The sequence below is a fragment of the Haliaeetus albicilla genome, chromosome 21 (assembly GCF_947461875.1).
Source record: "Haliaeetus albicilla chromosome 21, bHalAlb1.1, whole genome shotgun sequence".
Lineage (NCBI taxonomy): Eukaryota > Metazoa > Chordata > Aves > Accipitriformes > Accipitridae > Haliaeetus > Haliaeetus albicilla.
In genome coordinates this window covers 5,519,189-5,547,125 of record NC_091503.1, presented here as the reverse complement: position 1 = coordinate 5,547,125, position 27,937 = coordinate 5,519,189, and the positions used below count along the sequence as shown (strand labels likewise).

General features: G+C 35.9%; 1 long non-coding RNA gene across 1 annotated transcript in view; it reads right to left on the bottom strand.

Moving 5' to 3' along the window:
- The window catches only part of LOC138690257 (uncharacterized), a 238,598-nt gene that overhangs the window by 13,138 nt on the left and 197,523 nt on the right, over nt 1–27,937 (bottom strand). The window contains exon 3 of the long non-coding RNA XR_011329058.1: nt 1,202–1,256. This is a non-coding gene — a long non-coding RNA (uncharacterized lncRNA). The remainder of the gene's footprint in view (nt 1–1,201; nt 1,257–27,937) is intronic.

Sequence of the window (27,937 nt, the reverse complement as noted above, 5' to 3'; positions counted from 1 at the left end):
TCAATGTTAATACAGACAACAATTTTGTAATAAACAAAGATCAAAGAGTTGTATTTTTCTATATTATCTTTTGCAAAAGTTTGTTACATGATATGGACATTTACATGCACACTCAGAGAATAACTAGGATTGCAGAACTAATTTGGTGTTGTTTTAACTTGGGAGAATAGAAGTCATCTGCTGGGATAATTTTTCGTTAATAAAAGGGCTTAATTTTCCTTGACCCTTTAGATCTCTAGCACTCCAAAGTATCGCAGTTGGGTCCATCAGACCAGCCAATATCAGTACTACTGAACAACTTGGGACAGTCTTTTGTAAAAGAATGAAGTATTGATTTATTTCAATCTTTTCGACTTCAGAGATCAGAGTTTATGAAATTCTTCCTCCTCTCCAAGAAGGAAGAAGGGGGCTGGAGAAATGTGCAGTCAAAATACATGTAAACAAATGTTAGCAAAATCCATGGTAGTTATGATAAACTACATAACAAAATATGACTGGCTGGAAGTAATGTCTTTTTGTTTTATCCCTTCACTGATGCCTTCTTTACAGATTTTGGCAGCTTATATTATTAAGAAGAATACATTTTCTCTTCAGCTAATTTAAGTAATTTAAAGATAACATTAACACACACCCCCCCCTCCCAAGACACGTATTCAGGATAATGCTAGCATTGCTAATAGAATAATTAAAGATCAAGGTGACTTGGCACTAGTTCAAGCATATCAACTCAATGAAAGAGAAAATCAGATTCAATAAGGCTGGCCAGGGTGAGATAAAGTCCTTAGAGCCGAGCTTGGTGCAAAAAACCCACAAACAAATAAGAAAAACAAATCATGCACGAAAACACAACCCCCCCTAAACAAACATGCCACAACAAAGTAAAAAAAAAAACTGAACCAAACAAAAAAAAAACCAACCAATGATCCTGATAATTAATAAAAGGCATTAAATAACATGGCTGTAATAGGATTAAGAATCTGATGAAACTTTACCAACAGTGCTTTTCAGAGGCTGCCCGTTGGTATCCTCAAAGCTCCCTGCCCTGCCCCCCCAAAAGTGTGTGGCACATAGAAGTTTTAGTTTTCTCACTGCACTCAAGGAACGGAAAATGTGACATATGCTACATCTGGCAGTTACCAGAGGATATTTGCTGTCACATACATGATGCATATTTATTCACATGAATTTTATTTTTTCTTACCTGCTATGCATAGAAGAAAATTTCCCTTCAAGAAGACCTGAAAGGAATGTGTCATCTGAAAAACAGAAACAAGTCCTATTATATAAATCCACAATGATGTCTATGGGCCTGTTATTTTATCACATTATAATGAAATTAATTTATATTTTGCAGTGGTAGACAGTATCATAAAAGTCATTGCAAACGCCTTTTTTCAACCCTACAATATTAAAAGAAAGGAAATAACATTTTCCTTTATACTGCTCTGGTGTTTTCAGAGGCAAGTAAAATCCATGTGTGAAAAAAAATGCCTGTGGAAAAAAAAGACAAAAATAATTTAAGTGTTGTTTCTGCTATTAAGAAGGAAAAATATTACTTTATTTTCATCTGACCATCCTTATGACATTTATTGCTCTTCTATAAGCTTTCGCTTGTTGTCTAAAGTACCTAATATCCCACTACATTCCAGATTACAATATATATTTTAAAGCATTTTCTTCTTTCTGAAAATCAGGTTTGAATTGATTTTTTTTTCTTTTTTTTTTCTTCTTCTTTTTTTCCCCTTGTTAAATGCACAGAATGCTAGTTATCAAGGAAATACTAACATTCTGACACAACCTCTATCTTCTGCAGCTTAAGGTGTGTTGGCATATTACAGGAAACCTAAAGAAACAACTTATACTTCTCCATGTCTAAGTCTACCAGATAATAGGTTGCATAATGTGGAACAGCCTGGATACTGATCAGCTTGTCTGTCCTGCAATGTGTTATCTTTTTTCTGTAAAAGAGAGTAAAACTGAGGACTTCTGAAGCAGACACCCAAGGGGCCATCATTTCAATTCTCCTAATGGAAAAATATATCATTACAGTTTTCTGACTGGAAAATGAAAAAGATATTTCTTGTAACAATATAATCCCAACATATTATTCCTAACTAATTCTCCCTGAGATGCTGTAGCTATAACTCTGCTACCAGAGGCTTTTGTGAAAGAGGTGATGAAATACCAGAGCAGTTAATTTATAACATGCGAAACTTAACCTGTAACTGGAAAATCCTCAAATGACCTGTAAAATTGTCAGGGATGGACTCCCTAACCCTCTTTTGACAGAGTCAAGGATTTGACCCATAAACTGTAAGAAGTCTGGCAAATGACGTCTTGCTTCTAAAATAATTGGTGCTATTTTAAAAATGCGACTAAGGTTAGATCTCACCTGATGGTGTTATCTGCCTGCTTTACCTCTCCAGTTAGGCTTCACGGAAACTGAAAAATCACCTTCAGAGGTAAAATATGGTGTAATCTGCACAAAGGAATTTTCTTTCTGATTACATCAGTTAGTGAGTGCCTTGTATCCTATTTATATATTTACAATAATTAATTTAACCTGTCTGCCCTACCTTTGGTTGATTTTGCTCTTAGACTAAAGCCCTACCCTTTGAATATAAACAGCACTATAAGTGCGCTGTCTGAATATGGTATTTTGCCTGTTTGCCTTCTGTATAATGAATTATTATAAGCACAGCCATCTCATTCCATGTTACTAAAAGGAGAAGGAAGTAGCCTAATATTACAGCTCATAAAAAGGAAAATATTCCTGCTTTCTGTTTTTGTACTTTTTAGAGGGGCAGATTTTTGGAGGACAATTCATGTAGTGAATCTGGCTCCAAATATCAATTAAAACTTACATATCTTATTTCAATTTAATCTCTTAATATAAGTTAATTTCCATCTTTTGCATAACTAGTTCTCCTAGGAGACTTGTCCTCAGCAGCTGAGGCTGGCCTCACACTTATGGAGATGAGATAGAAGGTTTGAGACACTTCGTCCATTAACACCTTGCAGAGGTGCATTTAGTATAAGCATAGGGGGAGGAAAAATGACATATTTTGAGATCTTGTTTGTTCCTGCACTTAAAACCATTTCCAAAGGGAATGTAAAAGCCAGTGCATATGGCACAAATGTAATTCTGGACAGAGCTTGCATATGAATTACAACTCAGAGTCAAGACCACCATCTGTCCAAAATCTCCTTTCTGATCTCCTTGCTTGAAATACAACAGAATCAGAGAAAGCATTCAACACCATGAAAGAAACAGAACAAAGCAGCTGGCTCTTCATTGTAATAAAAAACGAAGTTAAGAAGAGGTGCTTGATAATAAGCCTTCAGATCTAAACTCAAATTTTTCCTTGATAATCTATCACCTAGTCATTGATTGAATTTATTCCACAACCCTCAGTCTAGTTTAATACTCTATAATGGCTGTTAAAGCTTTTGCTGTGATGAGAAAATTTGGCTCAGCTTTCCCAAAGAGAAAAGAAAAAGTGAATACCCTAGAATACCTACAAACTCTTTAAAAATATATCCAGCTGGTAGCTTTGCTTTAGAATGTCTTATTCCACAAACAACTACAATGCAGTCAACTAGCTGCTGATGCATTAAGGTATAATTATTTATCAAAAATGGCCAGTTGTGATTTGTTGAACTAAACCCTGTTTTTTTTGATAAGCATTGAATTATTTCAGTCTAGGAGGAGTGAACTAGCTTGAATACAATAAGGTCCATATCTTTCTGCTACAAACCTTTACCTTAATTCCAAGCAAAAGACATTAAATAATCACTTGCCCCTAACATAATGCCATTTAACAAGTGATCTAACTTTTCAGTCACATGGGTGTCGCACAGTCTGCCTTGATGTTCCAATGGTTAGAATGAATTGGAATTCTGGTGTTTATGCTGCCTGAAATTATGGCCTGTGGATCCATGAATGGCTTTACAAGTCAAAGGAAAGGTCTAGTGAAAGCAGAATCCTTTCCCAGTAATGACCTAGAGCTGACGCCTGGAGGAGATTAAGAAACAAGTAAGCAGGTAGCGATACTTCCTTAAAAGATAATCTTATCCTCTAAAAGTTCATGGATCAGAAAGCCCAGCTCTTGAAAGATGTCCACATTACTTGTTATCCATGAAGAATTTGTCATCCATCCTTCAAAGATTTTCCCTATGAAAAGTATCTGCATACAGAATTATTAAAGCTTGTTCACATGATATAGTTGTTTAACTAACAGGTAAGGAATGAAGAAGAAATGTAAATATAAAATTATTTGGTTATATCAAGACCTTTATAACCACTTTGTTAGACCCCAAACTACTTATTCAGCTCACGTCCTGACCAAGCATTATTTCCAGTAAAAGTCTAACCAGAAAAAGATTATTCAGAAAATGAAAAACTCTTATTTACTTAAAGCTTCTGCCAGAAGTCTCTTGCATATGTGATCTAGGCAGGATCTAAGCAGGTGGTCTAGGCAGGTGATCTAAGCAGGATTACATTTTCAATAAAATGTATGGATTATTTAGATTCAAAATTATCTTGGATAATGCCAACATTTAAACACTTATAGCAGACTAAGTTAAAGAAACAGAAGCCGTACTACTTTTTAGTTTATTGGAAATTTAGAAACACAACTAGAATTTCTAGCAAACCAAAATTCTAATTTTTGTAAAGACACTTTTGCAGAGAAGAAAAAGACCTGAGGAAATATTTGGTTCACAGTTCCTTCCTTAAACAGACTGTTTCTATAGCTGTATCAGTATTTGCTTAGCTTAAATCTGTATGATATATGTTAAGGATAAAAATACTATTTTTGTTGGTACATTTTGGTTGATAATAGAGATGGACAAGAGTTGAAAGTAGTTTTTCAACTATTTTCTTAACAAAGTATGACACAAATCTCCTTCTTTTCCAAATTGAAATTTTAAGTAGGAAAAAATTTCCCATATCGTCATATTCTATATCATTATTTTTTCATTATTTTGCCAATATAGTGAAAACTCCTAAGAAAGTATATCATAATAAAGCCACTACAAAACAAATAAAACTGCAGACAATTATAAATTATTTTATGTGGCAAGTGCAGCTGCATTAGACTTGAGGGAAGGAAGAATAGACCTGGAAGGAAAACCGAAAGATGGTTGAAAAATGGTCACTTAATCTGAAATCTACAGTTCAGTATCAATCCTATACATAAACATCCCCTTCAAATGAAGTTGTTCACTCAGGGAGCAAAGGAGGATATTCCGACTTTCATTGTGCTTACATTAGACAGTTCAAATGATCAGCTATTTTTTAAAAAATGTCATCCTAGGACCTAAAATTAGGAAGTAGGAACTTAGTAAGCAAGTCTACGACAAAAGCAGCTTTGGAAAAAAAAAATAATCTAAAGATGAAAAGGCACTGGAAAAGTTTTAGGACATGAGGATTCTACAGAGGTATTTGATCATCTGCAAGATTCTGTATGGACTGGGCTCCTGAACCTTCAAGTTACCCAAGGAAAGATAAAAATACCCTTCCAATGGAAGCCAACTGCATAAGAAAAAATCAGATACTTGAAGACTTCCCAATCACGCCTACAAATCTTCTAGAGTTGATACTATTATGTGTTCAGAATTTTCAATGAGTTTGGGAAAAGCTAATTTATGCTCTTGCTGTAAAGAGCCTGACTTGATAGTACAAGAAGCAGATGTAGAGCTGTAAGACAACTGATGAGCTGATTCAGTGCTTGCTAGGGAAGTGATGCCCTAACACACAGCGTCTTCCAGACGGCTACCAGACACTGGCAAATGTGGCTGAATTTCACACCTGCTCAAAAAATAGCATTGAAAGAAGACACACATGTTGTTGGCTGGCTCTGAGCGAAGAAGACACAAAGGTCAAATTCTGTAAAATATGACGTACTTTTCAGGAGATACAGAGTGCCTCCAATGCTCATAGACCTCAGTGTAACTTCCAGGTGCCAAACTCCTTTCTAGGACAGGAATTACATGTCTGAGTATCAAGCATGCAGTTAAAAATGTCCATCTTCCTTTCTATTGGGAAGTAATCTGTTAGTGGCACGCATACCTATTTTCAGAAGTCTTATTGGAGGATGCACAGTAAAAGTGCAGATTCCCTGAGAAGGTAGGATGTAAAAGAGAAATACAGTGTGCTTTCTTGTAGTGTGCTTTCTTGTAGATGAATCCATGAGCAAGGCAAAATTGTCTCTGGTCTGCCAATGGGCAACTGTGTGAGTACGGACACATTGCATTCATCGCTACATCATATCCATTCCACTCTTTCCCACTGTCCCTAGGCAGACTATTAGCTCTTAAGAACAAGGAACGGCAATTACCGTTATAAGTCTTGAATAATGTTTTTATTCATAGATCTCAGCATGCTTTATAAAAGGAGATGAAAGACAGCATTTGTGATACAAAGTGAGATGAAATGGATTTGGAAAAAGTTGCACTTGACACTAACCAAGTCTCCTGATTTCAATTCAGATGATTTATCCACCAAGTACGCAATAATAAATTTGAATACAGGACTCCTATTCTTGGTGGGGCATCTAAAGGCAAATGGATATAATCGAGAATAGAACACCAAAACGTATAAATCAAGCAGTTAAAAACTCAAACCGGCAGTAGTTCATGGCCATATGCTGTGCCCAAAACTCAATGGGTAAGCATGCAGAGACATTAGGACGCTGCCTGGAAATGAGAATCTGGGCCTCGGTTAGTCGACCAGTTATGTTGCCAGCACATGTAAATGATTTACATTATGGGATGTGCAAAACGTTCTGCAGGGTAACAGCATGTGACATTCTATTACAAACCTAACATTTAATTAGCTGCCTGGAACTTGACTGATGAATCAAATATGCTCATACATTTAGCATTAGCCCAATATAAAAATCATGTATAATTTCAGTCAAGAAGATGACATTGCTATTATAAAACACTTCTGCTTTAAACCCAATTGAGACCATGGAATGTATTCTTAATGTTGAAGTTTTTTGCAATGGTGGTTAACCATTATACTATTCTTGTGTGTACAAGGCACATATACTCCAGAAATATATTTTTTAAATTAATTTTTGAAATTTTATTTTATTTCATTCCAATGTCAAGAGTCTGAATAGCTGGCAGATGTGAAACAAACTGCAGAATGATTTTTTTTTAATTATAAAATGAAAGTCATTTTTCTAAATTGAAAAAAAAATATCTTAAAATACAAAATCTCAATTCTTGTTATTATATTCCTTGATGTATTCTTTAACTTGTCCTGCTTGGTGTTTATTTAATTTTTTGTGTTTCTCCACAAACTTCACCATAGATCATCTTGCTCATTCTCTTAGTTGCAAAGATATGTCCATACATATTCTTCAGTCCTGAGAGGTTTGCAGTTAGTCTGTTCTAAAAGACACCTACACTGGACTCCCTTAAAAATTCAATAAGGAATAGTTTAGATTCTAAGCTCTATACATACTCATTTGTCTCCACTGAACTAAAAAAAAAAAATCAGAAATGCCAGAAGAAAAAAGTACTCTCAAGACTTCTAATAATTTTTTGCAGACTCAGGCAATTTAAATTGTTTCTTTAACTAAAGACAATCAAAGTATTAGACCATTATCTGATCTGAAATGTTTGAGGTCCAGCAGTCACTAAAATGTGACCCTTTTGGAAATAGTCCAGAGAGTATCAAATCCTCAGATATACCTTTACAGTTTGAAAGGATTTCAAACCCTCAGGTGAGCTCCTGACTGGAGGATTAAAATTTAATCAGGAGGGTGGTGATCATGAGACATACTGTGTACCTTGTTTAGCTCCAAAAAGTGAAATGTGCATTGTGGGATCAGACCTTGCTCCTTGTATTTGACTACAACCCCATCTACTACAAAACTTTGAGAAAAAAATGTGGATTACTGAATAAATAAACCAACAGAAATTCAACCCATACAAAATGATCAATTGTAAACAGCTGGAATTTTTTATTGCTGGTTCCATCCTGCTATCAGTTAAGATACTAAATATGAAATAAGATGATGAACTATTATGCTACTGACTATGTTTTTATACATGAATCTGTTGTGAGCTGACTTCTGAGTACTCTTCAAATGAAAATTATATATTTCTATTTTTTAATTCTGTCAGTAATAGTGATGGCAAAGATGTCTGTATAGAAAAATAAATATCAAAATTGAAACTGAATTCTCAATTTATACCATACTTACGTTTTCGCCATAACTTAGGAAAGAGAAATAATGAATGGCAATGAAAGAGAAATAATGAATAGCAATGAAATAACTTAATCCTATTATCCAAAAACTCTTACTCAACATGTTAATTGGAACTCTAGAAAACTGTCAAAGGAAGTAAGAAAGGAAATAAATACTTGTCTACCTCCTCAGAGCTTTGGAAGGGCCTGTCAGAGAACTTAAAGCTGGAGAAATTAAGACTAGTTACAGCATAGATGAACCGCAGCGATCTCTGTGTTTCCAGTGGAAGTGAAGTGGTTTTTACCATGCAATAACAGAAATTCTCTCCTGTCGGATTTTGTGCAGAAAATTATCATCCCACCCAGAGGGCAGGCAGAGGCAAATGTCAGTAGCGGCATCATCCCTACGACCAGCTCTGCCCCCATCCCAAAGAGCAGGTCTCCAAGGCTGGGAAGAAGATCTCTCTTTGCACGGCTGTGCCGAAGCTGGGACCTAGGAGGGACGGAGGCTCGGGGAAAGGGCTGCAGGAAGGAGAGGTAAGAGAGGCAATCTGGCAGTTGATGAATCAGTGGGAAAATAAATAAAACTGAAAGTTTTATTCAGAGTAGGGGTCTGCATAGCAGAGCTAAATGAGGGTGCAGCCTTGTAGTCCAGGAACTCTGTTGATATTGCTTGCAACAGACTGGTTTAGGACATGCTTCCAGATCTGCCTGGGCTGGGTCTGCCAGAAGATTTGTTTTATCCTGCAACAGCAATTGTCTAATAACGAGTTATCCAATATTTATCTGAGTAAATAAAAGCACTCCGCCCTTTGCTTTGGCACCTTGATATGACATTTTTCAAAAGTAAATATAAATAACACAGCAATGCCCCGGTACTAAAAAATTAATATCTCCATATTTTGTGTGTCTTTTTTTTTTCCCACCAGTAGTCATGCCCTTGGTTAGCTGGAGGCACAATCTTGTCAAGACACAAGAAAGCACCAACCCAAGAACTACATTAATTTTTTAAGCATCCTCAGCAGCACTGCTCGGGTCTCTTGTGCAGAGGAGAGAATATTTTGCATTTGTCCATAACAAGTAAAAGTATCTACATATGAATTCTGAAAGCTTTTTGATACGTAGGTTGAAATAAAATACAATAAATGTTATTTCTAATTAGCTTAACATATTCAAAAACCATACAGTTCAACTAAGAATATTCTCAGCACCCTGGGAATTAAAATAGAAACACCAACAGCAAGTGTTAGTGGCTTAGTAGTCAAGTATCTTTCTCAAGATCGCTGCAGTCAGTGGCGAAGCTGAATCAATAATCTTCTGGATCCTCCAGAACATTAATTGTTCTCAAATTCTTATACCAATGACTGGATGAATTCTGACATAATGTTCTTAATGACATCATTCCCTTGAGGTTATTTGTAATGCATGAGCAGAGGGGCACAATCCCCTCCCTCGACCTGCTGCCCACGCTGCTCTCGGTGCAGCCCAGGACAGGGTTGGCGTTCTGGGCTGCGAGCGCACGTTGCCCGCTCATGTTGAGCTTCTCGTCAACCGACATCCCCAAGTCCTTCTCCTCAGGGAAGCTTTTAATCCCCATATTTCTCAGTAAGGGAAATGCAGTTATTCCAAGAAAGACAGAGACAGCTCAGCCAAGATAATCCAAACCCTAAAATTATCTATTGAAAATAGAAATTGTTATAATATGATCATACAAAAAAGGCTATAAAATACAAAACTGTTGAGGACACTTAGTTGGGTCCTAATGTCTCGGAATGCAAAATGTCATATATAACATATTGATTCATTCATAATTTAATGTGGTACTTAGAAAAAGTGCTTCCTTAGTTGGTGTCCATCAGAAAAGGACTGATTAATAATTTTAAAAAAAGCTCAGCTTTACAATATGTGTAGATGAAAAAAAAAAGACAAAAATCACAATCATAAAATGTTACAAATTTATTCACTCATGTTCTAAAGTATTATTAGTGTGGTGTTTGATATCTAGATTGTGCTATTCATATATGTTTTAACACAGCACTTGTGTTTCCTTGATTTTCCTTCTGTCAAGTTCGGATTCAATTGCCTGGGGCGGGTGTAATGAGATAGTATTTTTGGGAAGAGATCTGGGTTCTCTTCCACCTCACCAAGCATAAGAATGGTTAATGGCGTCAGCCTGAAATAAAGATGTGGCCATTACCTGAACAGGTGAAGGATCGTTGTTCTTACACCTACAGTCTTCCTTTCTTATTGTCTCATTTTTGCCTTTGGCCCACGGTTCAACTCCCACAGTAGCAGTACTGTGCTATACTTTCTTTCATTATTCTTTCATTAACCATCAACTTCGTACAGAAGTAAACTGCTTACATCTTTTGTCTTTTAGGATCAGCAATTGCTCTCTGTGTTTCTCTGGGCACTTCACATTCTCACAGTAAAATTCACCCTAATTTCTTCATTTCTTTGTTTCCTATTAATAAGATGCCCAGCAACGTGTAAATTGCTGTAATCTCATTATGCCACCATCACACTTTTACTGTCACATTTATTCTCCTTTATGAAAGCCACCAGAAAAAAAAACAAACAAAGAAAAATGATCAAGCTATGTTACAAGCCAACAGAAAACAGATTTTCTCCTGCAATCAAGAAATTTTCTATGCTATTGGTAATTAAAAAAAAAAAAAGAGACTACTACTAGCTAAAATAGTGAAAAATTCTCTGCTTCAGACTCATCTGTAAAGTGACAATATCTAAAATTTCACTGTTACATTGATATAAATCTGAATTTAAGCTACTTTCCAGCCAGAGGTTTCATCAGAGACACAGAGAGGTAGCAAAATTGTCTAGAGAACAAAAATATATTGCTAGACGTAAGCAGCTTAGTATCAGAAGATAAGCTGTAAGTATTTTGCAACCTTGTTTCTAGCAAATTTAGACATAAAGTGAAAAAACCAACTGGATAAACAACTTGGGAGTAGATACAGAGTTCATTCTGCTTACTTTTTAAGCAGAAAAATGATACTGTGATTTAACTGCTCTCTTGCAAACAACTGATTTTCTATTCTTAACATCTGATCTTTCCTGTCTGTAGCACGGTTGTCCCCCAACTTTTCTTGGCTGAGCTGCTAGAAAAAATGAGAAGGAACTTCAAAAGAAAAAAAAATAATTTATTCCATATAGTTAAATGAGCTGGTGGACAAGTGAAGAGAAGGAGTAACTGATTGACTGACATATATTACTATAAAATAAAACCCCCATATGCAAGTAATATAGTGGGCTGTTTCATACAGAATATCTCATTTTTTTTTTTTATTTTACTACTTGGAAATGACTAGGAACTGAAAGGAAGACTTTTTAGTTTACTAGCCGTACTCAGTGTCTCCAGATACCCTCATGCATTTTGACCTGAATCTTTTTACTCTTAGTTCATTCTTTCAAGTAGGTGATCCATTTCTCTGTATTACTGAGAGAAGAGCATGATATGATGAGCTCTTTACAGTGGTAAACTGTATTATTACTTATACATGAACAGTGTTTGGGCAAATCATGTTACTAGGGCCTCTGGGGTGTTTATAAAATCTCAGTCCTTGCTATTTTTACTTTTTTTTTTTTTTTTTTACATGTATTATTGCTTTACTTGGTATTCAAATATTTTTGTCAGACCCTTCTCTGGGCATAATTTGGCTGGTACACTGTTCACAAACAATTCCTTTTTTACAACATCCTATTTTCATTCAAAGTGTGTGTAGTAGTCATCTAGGCTACAAAGACTTCTACTCCATGGTTGGATGGCTGATTTTTCCAAGAAGGTGAAAAAGACTTAAGTGATTTTGACAGCTTAGGACTCCCTTTGTGCAAAATCTTTTTAAAAACAAACAAACAAACCCAAACCCTCTAAGCATTGTTATACAGTGTACTGAAGAATATAAGTAATTTATGTTTTCTGAATAAAGGTATGGATTTTATTCAAACAATGATTTTTTTTAAAAGATCAGTCCAGTCTTTACAGACTCTTACTAAGAAGTGACAAATACAGGGAGTGCCAAATTCAGATGCATACAATTTAGGATGGAAATATGAGCTTTCTTCTGTTTGCTTTTGAGGTATTTATCGCGGAGATGAATTATCAGTAATTGCTTCATATGAGATATATACAGAGTGAAACTTAATTAGTAATTTAAATGTACACCAAATTGGAACATTTTGAATCTCAATTAAAATTAATGGCTGCAATTAATTCAGACTTATTAGTCGCCAACTTGTTCCCCATTCCAGCTGCTGACATTTTCAAGTAAATGAGACAGTGTTTGGTGAATCCATGTCATAAACAACACCATCAAGGGGTGCTGTCAGCTGTTTATTTGTCAGAAAGATGTTAAAACCTTTCCATCTGCCTTCCAGTTGCCTTTATGAGGGATCTACCAATCACAAAAGCTGTCAGATCACTGCCTGCGTAATGTGAAAAAGCTTCCATCAGTCCTAAGATAAGCACAGAGCTGCTGAAATCCTCGTGTTGATTAAATTAATCTTTCTTATTAACATGTAAGGAAATAGAAATTCAGATTTGTTTGCACATGTTTGTCAAGAGGAATAATAATTCGTGTGTATAAAAGTTACAGCCATATTTTTGAGGACACAGGTTCTTACAATAGCTAATTTAAGAGTCATCCTTCTTCTGTCCTTATTCCAAGGGGCAATTTAGTCAGAGGTTTTGCACAGATTTGTTAAGGTGTGCATTTTAACCCAAAACTAACCCAAATCCAGAACTAATGTGAAATTCTTATTTGTCTGGGGAAACATTTCATTAAATATCCATTAAGTCTCACCCTTCCTTTTACATGTCATTATTACACTACATTCATTTAAAAACTGATGAAACCTAAAGCACAGAGAAAATTTCACCTGATGTCAACTTGAGAGTCTTAGACAAAACCCTTAGTATTGATACCCCACACCCAGTGTTCCAGTGAATAAATGACCTCTTCTCTCCAAAATGAAGGGAAATCTATGTTGAAGCTCTCAGCTTCACTTGGTAGTGCGATATATTAAGATTGTGCTATGCAGCATGCTAAAATCTTGTAAACATGGCAAACTAAAGCTATATCTTGCCATCGTAGGATATTATTTCATGTTAGGTAAAATCTAATAAAATGTTCCCTTGTTGAAAATAACCCTTTTACCTAGGCCGTTGACAAAAATATCTGCTTTTAGCTTACCTATGCAAATGACCTATGCAAAACAAATGACTCCAGGTTAGAACGACAGAGTGAAACGCTAATTTAGAAAACTTCAGTAGGCAAGTCAAGTATTAGTAGGTACATTCAGTGTGTACCAGGATAAGTGCTATTAATGCCTGTTAAGCATATGGCTAGAAAATAACAGATTCTCTTCTTCTTGGTGTGTTCAGATGGGCCTGAAACTGTGCTTGCCATTAGATAAGCTTTGTTTTTCTTTTCAGCTGGCATTATAAAAAGCAGCAAAGTCTGTAAAATTTTATTTTCTAAACAACTACTGCAACAAACTACTCCTCTGGGATTAGGGCATGCTCATCAATCAGCACAGTTAAACCACATACCACAAGAAACTGAACCAGGGCAGAGTCTCTTTTAGTCCTGCAATCTATTAAAACTTATTTTTTTCTCTGAGAGCCTCCTAAATGCTTTGTGGCTTCTAGCTGCAGAGTTTACTTGCCTGCTGCTTCACAGAAACTCAGAGCCACAAAACACTTGTGCTCTTCCTTAATACATGCACAATCCTGTCCCGACCCCTGCTTGATGCTTGCATACTTTTGGAACCTATGGATCTTTCTAACTAGTGCTAAGGCCAGTAGCTGGTATAATAAAAGCTATTGTCTTTACTTATATTTACTTATCCACTTTATCTTACCAAAAACTCTATGAGATACAAATTCATGCAGCAGATCACATTGTGTTTCTGTATTGGAAGCCTTTTTCCAGTTCCACAGTATGAAGAGATCAGAATGCAACTTTACCTATCCTGAACTTGTAGATTAGCAAGGGAATTTTCCAGGTTTAGTGAGCCAGCTCAATGGCTTTCTCTTAAAATCTCTCTCTCTACCACTTAGGTCAGAGTTTTTCCCAAGGCACGTTTTTGTTCCAGGCTATTCACAGCGTACTATGTGAATGACTATATATGATGGGTACAGTATGCCACTATATGATGCATAGTACTGGGATTCCTGACAATTGCTATTCCTTGATTTATTTTATGTTTGAAATTTTGTCCTAATACTTTCTTAATGTATTCTTTTTTAAAAATATTGGTAGGACTTAGAAAGCTCTTGTTTAACCTAATCCTTATCAATGCACAGATATTTTGAGTTTCTTTCCTGTCCTGTGACTTTTACGTCATGGCTTTCAAGATAGTAATCTTCAACCTGAAAAAGTGTTTCCAGAATTTCAATATTAAAAGAAGTAAACACTCTTGCTATCTCATCACTAGTATTAGTAAAACTGATAACTATACTTGCTTTATAGTTCTGAATCTTACAGGCTCTGCACATATAGAGGCTAATTTGTTTTATAAGATAATATTATTTCATTGTTTGCAGAAACCTAAAGCAAATTTTAGTCTGCCAGCTAGTTCATCTCCTATGGGCTGATAAGTTATCCAGAGAGATTGTTATGGATAGACAGAGTAAGCATTTGCCTAAGGCATGAGACTTCCAGAGACCACAGAATGGTTACTGCTCCACTGCCACCACTTCCAATGACAAAGCCTGAAAAAGCAGGTGCCAAAACACCATAGAAAGCAGTGGTCCCTCCCAGCAAACCTCGTCCTACTGAGCAGTCTTCCTTTAGCTTTTCCTGAGTCACCTCTTCCTCTGCCTTCTCCTTCCCTTCCTCTAGCAGGAATGTTCTAATAATACTTGGACAATTTTTCTGTACTGCCAAGAAGCTCAGAACCAACTCTGGTACTCTGCTTTCTCACCTTCATGCATTACAGGTAAACTCTAGGGAATGATGCTGAGGAATTTACTCCAAAATCGTAATCAAACAATTGGAGATAAATACAACACTACAATACAGGAGAACACAGTGTAATACTTTTAAAACAAGGGTGAGACTGCATGATCTAAGAATTTTGTTTTACCAAAATAAGGGGAAATACAAAGTTGCCACCAAAGCCGTCGGTTATTCCTAGGACATACAACCAGATATTTTCAACCAAACTCATTTAGAATTTGCCTTCAATACAAAAAAGATGCTTTCAGAACAGTATGTTTGCAAGGTTGGGGTTTTTTCCGCAGTCCCTCTAAAACATGATCGTAAGGTGTATAAAAGGACAGAGGAAACCTCTATTGCCTGCAGCTTCCTTAGCTGCTACACGAGACTTGCTGCTTCAGTAAAACTTTCTAGCCTTCACTAAGACTGCCAGACAGGCATTGTGTCAGATTGTACAGAAAAGAGAAGATGTTGAAACAAACCTGGGAAATAGCATGAGCAAGTTAGACGGCAAGGAGATTTCTCATTAAGAGGGTAGTTACCTTGCCCCTTTTGGAGAATTTACATACGAGTCACTTCCATGTCAGGCTGGTCTCAGCTATCTATAAAAGTCAGCACTAGTACCCTTCTTCAAAACATTCACTGTGCTCTTTTTAAGCACCACTTTCCCTGCTTTGTGCCTAGTGTGCTTCCAAAGGCTAAAGCAATTAAATGGGAAACTTATTTTCACAAAAAGAAATGTCATTGTAACTTAGATTATTTTAAATAAGCACTATACACTTACTGGGTATGTCCTATACCTGTTACTTCTCTCTTATTGGCACAACTCAGCAAAGACAGGCTTAGAAACTAATATTTTCACTCAGAAAATTACATGAATGAATGAAAGGAAAACAGAAAGCATGTACATGATATGTCCATTTTAAGTGAGCTTCTGATCCCCCACTCCATGAGAGCTCAGTATTATTCCAACTGGTCTGACTGCAGTTGTGGTCGGATTTGGAGACAGTCTGAAGGATTGTAAGGACTACAATTTAAAATTTTGGCTGCTTATCTAAAATTAAAGCAAAGACTATAATGGATAAAAAATATGCAATTACAGTCCTTTATAGTTATCTTAATTACCTTATTAGGAGAGAATAAACACGTGACAAAAACCTGATAGAATCTCGGCATCAGTAAGAGTGAAAATACAAACAAAATTGTTTAGACCTTAGTCCCAGTCATCTTTTTAGAAGCACGAAATATCCCCGTTCTCATAGCAGTCTGTAGGAACTGAAGATGCCTCATGCATTCCAAGATCCGTGCAGTCCCACTGCCGAACCATAGCTCTTGAAAGAGGAATGTAAAATGAGATGCAACTTTGGAAACAGAGAAGGCTGAAAGGGTGAGAGAAGGTAATCATATGAATAACAAATCATCAATGTGATAGAGAGACCTGCCTGATGGACAGCCTCAGAAATGCAAAGGACTCGTGTGTGTGATAATGAACTGTGAGTGTTCAATGTGAGGTGACAGCAAAGGAAAGCCAAGGCTTTCCAATTTAGGGCTGCGTATGCAGAGAAATCGCATGACAAAGCAGACAGGCAGCCCTGGCCTCTGAGCATCTCTGGTGGAATAATATTTTGAATACAGGATTCAGTTCAAGAAACTACCTTCCATATAAACATTTATAAACTGTAGGGAATTCAGAGACAACCATGGAGGGGGGAGGAGATGAAGGAACTGATTTATGAGGAAGGAATAGAAAATTTTAGAAAATTCCACATCTCTGGCTTGTCTGGTGCCTGGAGTGAAGCAAGAAATCAACAAGTATTTGAAGGATGCAAACCCAAAGGACAAAAGTGTTATTTAAAAGAATGCGAGAGAGTGTAATAAGAAATGGTGCTGTTGCGATATTGAATAACAATAAAAAAAGTTGAACTGGCTATTTCAAATATATCCCAAGCTCTATTAAAGTAGCGATATTACTTTCCTGAGGGAAATGACAAGAACCTTTTGCTAAATAAAAAAAAAAACACTTTACTTTTTTATACCTAGCCTGGTAAAATAAAGAAGAAATGCAGCTCCTGGAGAGCTGGGCTAACAGACTTGTTTTTCCTCTCCAAATGCTGATTTATTTTATATGATAGCAGCTATCCCTCTATTGTTATTGGAATACATTTTATATTTCAGTATTTGGATGTATTCATACTTTAACGTAATATAAAAAGTTATTTTAGTGACCTCTCCTTAATTCCTGTATCTCCATGACCAAGAAAATTAAGTCAGTTAGTTCTGAAAATGTAGGCAGTAATCCTATTCTAGCAACTTTTAGAATACAATTTGAGATTTATTGTCAACATTTGATTCCTCTTTAGAAATGGCTTCCTCCAAAACTGATTTACTGGTTCTACTTTATATTATATGGACATCAGAGTTCATCTCTCACTAGATACTGTACCCTCATGAATGCTTGAAAAATTATCATATTAACAAGCCTTATGTTCAACAGAGAAATCAACCTCCTTGCAAACCTGAGCAGTCACTGCACATGTATCTGAGTCTGAATATTTATATACTTGAGTATAATAAACTGTACCACAGAGAAAAACTACACTAAAATGTGATGCTTAATAAAAATTTTCCTATTTGTTTACAAAATTATTCTGTAGACTATAATATCTAATAAACGTATGAGTAACTATCCAGGAAGAGCTAAGAAACCAAGCTCTAGATGGGCTCAAGCATTTGGTGGTAGTAAATCTAGGTGCAGTTTAAGACCAAAAATGTCAGAAAGGGAAACATGCACTGATGATAGTACTCTAGCTTATAAATGTAATATTCAGCTCTCTTTCCTGACTATGAGGGCCTTAAAGCTAAAAGAAAATAATGCATTGTGTTAATCCTTGCTTCTTTCAGATGTCAATATGATTAATTGCAATACTTTTTCAACACATTCACTTTGTAAGTCAAGCACATGGTTTGTCTTCCAGAAAGTACCGAGTAAATGTCAAAAGATACAGTAGTTCTTCCAACAATAGTAAAATCAGACAACCAGTAGATGGAGGGAGAAGGAAGGATAGCAACAGCATTCGGAAGACTGTTACGCTATGAGCTAATAGGAGATGACGCGTCTCTGTTGTATGGCTTGACACACGTCGTCCTACTGCCAACCATGAATCCAATACCTGTCTAAGTATATCCTTTACATATAGTTCCATGCTATTCTTTGGCAGGTTGTGCTCAACACGAACAATATCACTCAGAAGCTCTAAGGAACGTGGTCTGACTCTTTTTTTTCTAAGCAGTATTTGTTGCAAGAGAGGGAATGCCTGTTCTACTTCCAGGTCTGGTTGAGCTGCAGAAAAACAAGCTGCCTGATGGCCTCATCCTGCAGCCTGGACACGGGGCTAGAGTCTCGAGAAGTGAGAGTGTCTGCTGTCCAAGAATGGTGGCTGAGAAACACAGCGGGAGGAAGCCAGCAGCGCGAGAACACACGAGGGGGCTACCAACAGGACTTCCTAGTAGCAACAGCCAACTCCAGGAAGGTAGAATTAAGTTTTTAGGTAACTTATCATCTTATTCTTGGTCTACAGAACTGTGGACTCGGTTTCCTGGATGCACAAAAGCGAATAGACAGCTTGCATTTGCAAAGTTTTTATTTTACATTATTTTATTTGGAAGTATCCTATGAATGTTGTTGAATTAAGCTTTCTGGACCCTTCTATGCAGTAGTTAATTTTAATTTCCTTTTACAGTTAGTCACTGTGTCTCACATTAATAACTGTAAGTATCAGAACAAAGAAAACATTATTGCTATTTAAAAAAGCTAGCTTTTCCTTTCATACTGAGTTCTTAGCACATTAAGATGACAGATTTCTTTATTAAAAGCAAACACGACTATGTTTCTTACAGTTTCCATGTTTATGAAAATACTCTTGGTACACTGTGGTATAAATTACATCTCAAAAAGTGAACAGTAATTTATCCAGAGAAGCAATAAAACCAGGATATGAGCTATGCAGAGTTCTCCTGGCTAGTTAGTATAAAGTAACTTCAAGTAATAAAATTATAAAATTAGATCTTCAGTTATTAGTAACTGTTTGGGTGCTTGTGTTTGTGGACACTGAGCTTAAGATAGAGAAAAAATCTTACTATTGAAGGGGCAAGATGCTAATTTTTTTTCTGTAAATCAGACAAAGCAGTGAAGACCAAAAAAGTGAGACTCCCCAGACTGCTACTCATTTATGAAATTTTAACCTTGCAATCGAGAATACAGATTTCTTAAGAAAATGCAGCAGTTAACCTGTATATTCTATTAGGATTTATTTAAGGGAAGAGCTATTGTAATTGTATGTTCAATGTAGTACAAACATGTCAGTCCTGACCCAGAATTGATACCGAACCAAGCCTTTGATTTTCTAGGTAAAAGAACACATTTTTTGCCTTTGGTTTCCATGCTTAATAAGGCAAAGTCCTGCAGGCAAATCGGCAGCTGCACACCCATGTAACAAGACTGACATACGCTATTCCACAAGCAATTACATTTTTAAATCATTGGAAGAGTAAGTGGAAATACATAGCTTTCCTAACTTACCCGGTAGGTTAATAGGAAGTCCTTCACATAATTATTATCAAAATATTTCTACCCTATTGGTATATTACTCTGGAGGACTGTTATTATTTAGATGGATCTGGGGAACAGTGTCATCCTAGTCAGGTTATCTTTGGAGCTTGTTGTCGACCTCTTGTACCCTATTCATTTGTTCTCCCAGATCCTGAGTTACTTTACAGTTTGTTGCTTAGTGGTAGCATTAGCTCATGAGCAGCAAATAGACATTGAGAGTGACCACAAAGAGATATTTTTCATACTACCGCTGCGATGACATCTTTGCATGCAAGAGCAGGGAAAAAGAAAATGATCCTAACTTTTCAGCTTTGGGGAATGGAAGACTTTGAGAACACTAGGGGAGAGGAAAACTAGAAATATGTCTTGACAGACACATCTGTTGACATGAATGCAACAACTTTAAAAATAGAGAGTATAAATACTAGTTATTTCTTTGCAAAACCATAAACCAAATGTTTGTCATACATAGCAGATTAAAGAAGGGTGCAAAGATCAATGTAATTTTTTCAGTTGTTTCTTTTTCTTTCTTTCCTGATATAACTTTTCAAAGGAAGTTTAAAGTAATTAAGATGTATATAATAAAAAACTATTTATTTTCTTGTCACTACAAAGTATATGATAGCAAATGTAGGCATTACAAATTTTTGTAAATTACTAGAATAATTAGCTGTAGTCAGAGTTGAATTTTGCAGCAAACCACTTGAGAGTCATTATAAGAATAAAAAAATTGCTTGAAAATGACCAAACAAGACTACATCTGCACTTTATGAACCTGCAGACAAGAACAATTTCTATTTTTAAATGTCCTTTAGCATCTTTTGTATCAGTGGCAGCTTTCTTTTATGCTAAGTAAAATTAGAAATACCCAGGATAGTGTGTTAGAGAACTCCAAGTATAAAATAATTCATTAAAGATCTTTAAAACTGCCTGAGCGACACTAAATTATTAATAAAAAGAGAAGCTTATATTGCTTATCCAATAAAAATGCTCGTTGTTCAGCTGATAGGTTTGCCTTTTGCACATTGGGGGTAGGGATCATTCTTAGAGAATGACTTGCAAGGGGTGCAGTAAAACACTAAGCAGAAGGAAGAGGAAGCACAGTCCAAATAAAGAACTACTACAGATTTTGCCAGAGACTGTAGCACAGCTAGTCCTTGATTGCCATTTCTTTTCTTTTAACAGATGTATTTCATGGCCATGGCGTGATCAAATTTGACTTGAAAACTTTTAATTTCATCCTGTTTCAGCTCCCAGATATTCTGTTTCCTTTTCTACAATGTTTATTTTTCACTGGTCTGGTCCATCAAATTATTCTCCTTCATTCAAATATCTCCTGAAAATTCCCTTATTCCAGTGTTACATCAGTAGTATACACTGTCTTTTATCTTGACCCACCCCTTTAAAAAAATATGCTATGGCAGAACACATTCTACCAGTATCACACAGAGTAGCACTATCACAGCTGAGCCTTTCCTCAGACTACCTCCTTCCTACTTTCTAATAGCTGGATTTATTACATCAGATTTACTTTTCTGGGACAGGAGTCCTCTGTAAATATTTTTTTCTTCTGGACACAGGAGGTTAAGTGTCCCTCCAGTGAGAGGGGTACTAAATTCAGGTTCTCCATATACTAAACATCACCACCTTTGTGCTACAGCATAAGAGGGAAGCAACACCACTTGCTATTTTTAGTAAAAGGAGATATGCGTATTGCCCCTCTCACTCTGAACACACTTTCTGGATTGGCCTGGGGGGAATGCCTATGCAGAGGTTTCCAGCTGAAGGCAGACGGGTAGGATGCATTAAGCTGCTCAGTGCTACCAAGTTGGGAAAGATTTGGAAGAGAATTGCCTGTACTAGTAGAAACTCACTGGCAAAATTTCAAGTGCCTACAGATGCCTAGAGTCACATTGTGGTTTTGAGGACTGTGTCTGATATTTAAACTAGGCACCTGCATCCATCCTAAATCCTTTGTGGATTTCAGTATATACATTTAAATATTACTGGTCATGCCTTCCTTTTTCTGCTGACTTTGCATATAGTCAGGGGAAGAACCCTCAAGTCCCTTGACAGCCTGCAATGTCCTGCTTATAGAACAATGCCATACCTATTTTGTTAGAAAAATCATAATTCAATGTTTGAAAAAAACAATGTTATTCCTACTATATGTTGAGATGTCCAGAACCTGTGTCTTGAGCTACAGTCCCTGTAAAAGTGTAGTTTTTCATTGTGCATATTTATATTTCATTTGTGCAATATTTAAGCAGCGGTTTTACTTTCTTTCCTGATTTGATTAAATGGCCTATAACAGACATATGACCGAATTTCCTCCTTCTATAGCTTTGTTATTTCAGATGCATCACATTTTACAGTTCTGAGTTATTAGTAATTTTAAAAGTGATAACAGTCTTTTTATAAGTCACTTCCCCTTCTCACTTTTCCTTCATTCCCCTTGAATTTTTTTACTACTATGACCTTCCTACACAGCTCAATATCAGGTTTTAATATTATAATCATTGTTACCCTTCCAGTTTCCCCAAAATCACTAACCAAAAGCTGAAGTTAGTTTAGCTTTGGATGGGTAGGACATAAAAAGTAAACCCCAAAAGAGAGTGCCTCATGCGGGAGAACGAGCAGGCCCTGTTTCGAGAGATGATTAAAACGGAGATTGTGCTATTTATGAAGATTTCTGTAATAATCCCCCATAGCCTCCACAGATGCTGCATTTTCATACTGGGAGGTGAAAGAGGCGAGGCACATAAAAGCTTTTCTTATGTCTCTGTAAAATGCTGTTTCATTGAGAAAAAGCTGGTATTGGTTAAAATTAGCAGAGAGACTGCCTTTCTTCAGGTGTGAGAACGTGGTTTTAGTCCAATAAATGCCTCAGCACTAAAAAATTCAACCACTTTAGTGTAATAAATGAATAAAAGGGCAATCATTTCTCTATGATGAAGAAATCAGGAAATTCTGCACAAACACAGTTCTCTAAGAAAACCGCTGATTTAGTTTATCTCATTTGGGTTTTGGAGAATGTGGAAGAAATATTTTTAGACTCATTAAACCCAAAAGTTAAGGTTACTAATACCAGATAGCATTTTTATTAAAGCCAGAATCAGTTCTAAATAAATTCTTCTCATGTATCAGGATCTTCAATGCACCTTTACTGGCCTGATAAATATTAAACTGGGGACATCAGAACCTGACATAATCCTCTGAAATTCAGAAAACTAACTGATAATGAAGTGAAAAAGAAAAATCACACAGTACCATCTGCCGTGATCTTTGCTTAATATGGCAGATTACATTTTATGGCCAGAAAAAGCTCTCCAAAATTTAAAATGTGACCTTCCAATAATGCAGGCTTGTGTCAAAAGAATGAATAGAATTAAGATGCTGCAGGGAAAGAAACTCCAAAATTAGATGCAAAGAAATAAAAAAGAAGGCAAGACAAAAAAAGGTGCCAGCATACAGTTTATAGTAACTGTCTACTTATCATTTTTAATATACAAGATAAGTGGGTACAAAATTAATGAAATCTCTGGATAATTACTACCTGTGATGCAATTTAGATGCTCCCACACTAAACAACATAACTCGAGAAAACAGTTACGATGCTTCTTCTTGGGTATTAGGAAAAAAATATACAAAGAGTGATTCCTTCAGTGCTAAGATTTATCCAGACCTCCATCATAAGAACAATTTTCTAATTACCTTTGATTTCTGAATATGAGGAAAAAAGTTTGTGAAGAAAAAGCAGGTACACCCCATCTTCCTTATGTTGCTTATATCAAAAGAAATTGTGTATAAATCTGACAGAAATATTTCAGAATTCCGTACACCACAAGGAGTGTCAGTGGAAGATAACTGCAACCAACCAGTCAGTGTAAACCCTGCAGCACCTGCGCACTGGATTTCAGCAAAGGGCGAGCAGAAAGCCAATACTAACTTTATGCAACTTTTTCACTAGGGACTCTCTAATCAATGGTAAGCCAAAGATCAGCTTTTCAAATTTGTTCCCTTAAACAAAAGCTCTTCTGTGAGTTTATTTTTTAGAGGAGAAGTGTCCAGCACTTTCAGGAAAACATGCTTAATTTCTGCATTTTAAATTAGACATTGGAATTTAAGTTGATATATAAAAGTTCGCACACTTCCCTTGTCCATTGTACGTTAACTTCAAATCAGTGTTACTTCCAAAATTTGTTGTGATATCTGTATAACCAAATGCAGTGGGAGACAACAGACACTGTGGACTCGAAAAGAGCACTGAAGTGAGGAGGAAGATTTGCAGGCCAGATAAAGGAGAAAAAAGAGATCTTAATGTATGGTTATGTGGAAGCTGTCACACTAATTTCCCCTGTGCTCTGAGCCAGTGGGGCATAAGCCATTTCTGATCTGAATCATGCAGATGTATTAGTAAAGGCAGATACAATGCTAGTAAGTCCACCCGAAAAATAGACTTTTTACCATGACCATTACTACGTGCTTATATGTTCCTATCACTTTGGAACTGGAGATTCAGAGAAATGGAACTGCTGAAAATCAAACTTGTGGGATGAGAAATGGCTCTTTGCAGAGCAGAGCAATCTGACCAGCATTACAGCTGAACAAAAAGATATCATTATAGAAATAAAGCTGGTGACTATCTAGCTTCTATCTGGCTTGGCTAACACAGTTTGGCTCTGGAGTCAGGGAAGTAGGTATTTGCAGATGAGGAAAACCCGCTTATGCTGCAAAAAATATTAACGATGTACAAGATGTCACCAGGACGCTGTCAATCCCTGGACACACACACACATTGTTCTTTTAAAAACTATTAGCTAAAAAAATGTAGGGATGTATTTAAGCTACAGTTAATACGTGTGATGCATTCATAAAAATATAAAAGTCCTTTTAAACATGCATGTGACTACTGAAAGCACAGAATACTAATATTGAAACAATTCTATAGTACAAATTTAGTGTCTAACTAGCATCAGCGGCCATCACACAATCTACGTTTATTTCAGAACACATATAACTTTAAAACACTAAGTGACCTTTATTTACTCATTGCATAGCTTTCCCAAAGGCTGTGCAAAATAACACCTGCAATTTTAAATGTTTTTACATACTTCTGACACAACTGCACAAAGATCACAAAGTTGAATATACTTAATAATTCTAATTATTTTCATACATGTCTGTATACTTATCATCACCACATATAAACAATATAAATCAATGTTTTTCCTGCGCATGTAATTCCATGTATTTAATTAGAACAATATTATCTGTGGCTCAACACTTCAAGAAAGGATCGAATACAAGTTATATTACAAAGTACATACCCATTTTAAAATAACTGATGTTTTAATAAGATTCATAAACAAGATAATGCTGAACACACAATACCACATTTGACAGTTCAAATTTTGACCTACCTTAAAATGTACTCCCCTACAAAATTAAAACAACGAAACTGCAACTATTACAACTGGAATTATGTTCAACTTGCTTTATTGGGAAAAGAACCACAAAAACCCCCAAACATAAATCCAAATTGAACTATCTGTGATTTTAAACTAATTTTTCAAGCAAGCTTTGAATCAGGCTTTAAGTAATTGAATGAGTTAAAGTTACTTGGAGTTTGAACACTGATATGATTTCCTTGAGACAGTTGTTAAAAGACAAACTTTTGATTTATGTAATTTCAAATAATTCTTTAGCATAACTGTAGCTGTAACTAAACTATCATAATCTTCTCATCAAATAAGATTTATAACCTTCATTTTAATTAAGAATGCTTTTAGCTTAGGATAGTTACTAGTTATTTATAGACAAAATAGCCAGATACATACAGGTGGGGGTATTTTGTGATCGCGTTGGACAATGGGAATAAAACAAAAAGTTTTAGGAGGAACAGTACTAATTTACACAAGCTAGTATACAAACTAGTAAATAGTTTGCACAGCAATATAGATGTATGAGGGGTTTTTAGATTTGGTAAAATATTAAATATAGTGCACCAATATCTGTTCTAACCTGTATTGCTTTAAACTCAAATTTCTACTCCCCATCAGTGACCATCACTAAACTTGCACATTGGAGATCAGAATTCATGCCTTTATATATTAGACTAACTTCATGCAATGCTTAATTTAACAGTAAAGACAGTAGAGACTGAGTATTGCAGAAGCCAAACACTAAAGGAAAGGCCTTCAAGAAAAGGCAAAGGGAAGTTAGGATCACAACTCCCATTAGGAGTTAATGAAGTAGGTTACCAAACTCCTCTTTAATCAGTATCTCCAACTCGCGTGAATGTTTATGCAAGTACTTTTCTGTGTTTGAAAATCGGCTGTTCCTCATTAACCAAAAAGGTGTTTTAGATTGCTGCAACCTACCACAAAGCAAACAAGTGAACAGAAGAATTAACAGGATACCGCTTTCTTGGCAATTGCAAGAAACATTTGATGGTCCTATTTGCAGATGAATGGTTCAGCAACCCTGTTGGCAGGAGATGCATTTGTTAATTTTTGAAGCTTTTTCTTCTCAGATGCAATTGCACAAAGCAGATTGGTGGGTCTGAACTAGGCCAAATATTGCTTTCTTTCAAAGGAGGAAAGAGTATGTATGTGTGCCTATGCAGGACAGAAATTTTCTGGGAAGAGTTAAATACTAATCTAGTACAATGAAAAAAATTACTAAGTATTATTACCTCATTATGATACAGTAATATCTCCTTTCATTCTTTGGAACTGGTTGCTCTGCAAAAAGCCCAAGTAGGCTCTACGTCTCATCTAGTCACTGTAGAGAATTTTACTAATCTTCTAACAGCACTCAGAATTTAGCTTTCTCTGTAATTTTCTTGGGGTAATTTTTACCTATATTTTTATTACCTTCTGCTGGGAACATGGAGAAACTGCTTTCGTTTAAGGAAGGTGCTAATTAAAACATAGCTATTTATTGAAGTCGGTAAATTTTGCACCCGGAAACTGAAGCCCATGAAGCCACTTTTGGAACATCTTTGTCACTGATCCATGTGAACAGAAAGCCTAACATCAACAGCAGTTACAAGGAAAAAAAATAGAATAATAACGAAAAAGTGTCAAGCTTTAGTATTTATTATTTTCTAGCATTTTGCTTGTGCTAGTTCTCATTGAAGGTATGCCTTTGGACACATGGATAAATAAATCCTGAGCTTCATATTGCTGTACTAAAGATACGCCATCACCAAAACCACAAAACAATATTGCATCATCTTCTATACTTCAATAAAAACACCTATGTAGCTCTATATGAAGAACAAAATGAAACAGCTGGTAGATATGTAACACACTACACGGTCATTACTTTCTTAATATGAGCCATCAACAACAGTAGGAAGGAAAAATAGCTTCCTAAACTTTTGGCATTCTTACACTGCAATTAAACTAAACCACTTTACTATGAAAACCAAAGGAAAAAAAATCTGGGAAAATGTAAAACAAACAAACAAACAAACCAACCCTTTTATCAAATGAAACTAGAACTAGGACTACAATTCTTCACAAGCTGTGACTTTATAATGTATTAAACATATCCTGCTAGCAGAAAACATTAATTAGAGCTGAACAAAAAAAGTCACAATGAATAATTTACTCAATGAACTTAGCATCTTCTTCAGCTTGCAGTGTGTATGTGAAAAGATAATGATTTCTTCTGTTGCATTTTGGTATTCAAAAGCTCTGGACAATTAAAATTATCTTCTGTAAGGTGACTGGTAAAAGTTAATGATCACACTTCACACTGAAAGAAAAAAGTTTTCTCACAAATAATATGGCACCTTGCATAGATGAACCACACAACATAGCAGGTTTTACAAACAGATGCATTGAACAGAGATAAGAATAATGGAAAATTCTTCCCAAATTCAAAGGGTCGTTATGTCTACATGATAACAGTCTTGAAAGTCCATGAACTCTAAAAGTGATTGGATAGGGAAGAAAAGTATCAAGAAAACTTCGGACACTTCAAAGTAAAAGTGGAAATATTACAGAAAGTAAAATTTAGTTGCTATTTTTGAAGTTTATCACAAAAATCTCTTCATTAGACAAGACCTGTACTGAGTCACTTTGAAAAGCTACAGACAGAATATACAGATAGGCACTTGATGATCCAATTGCTGGTTAATTCTCTCAGGTA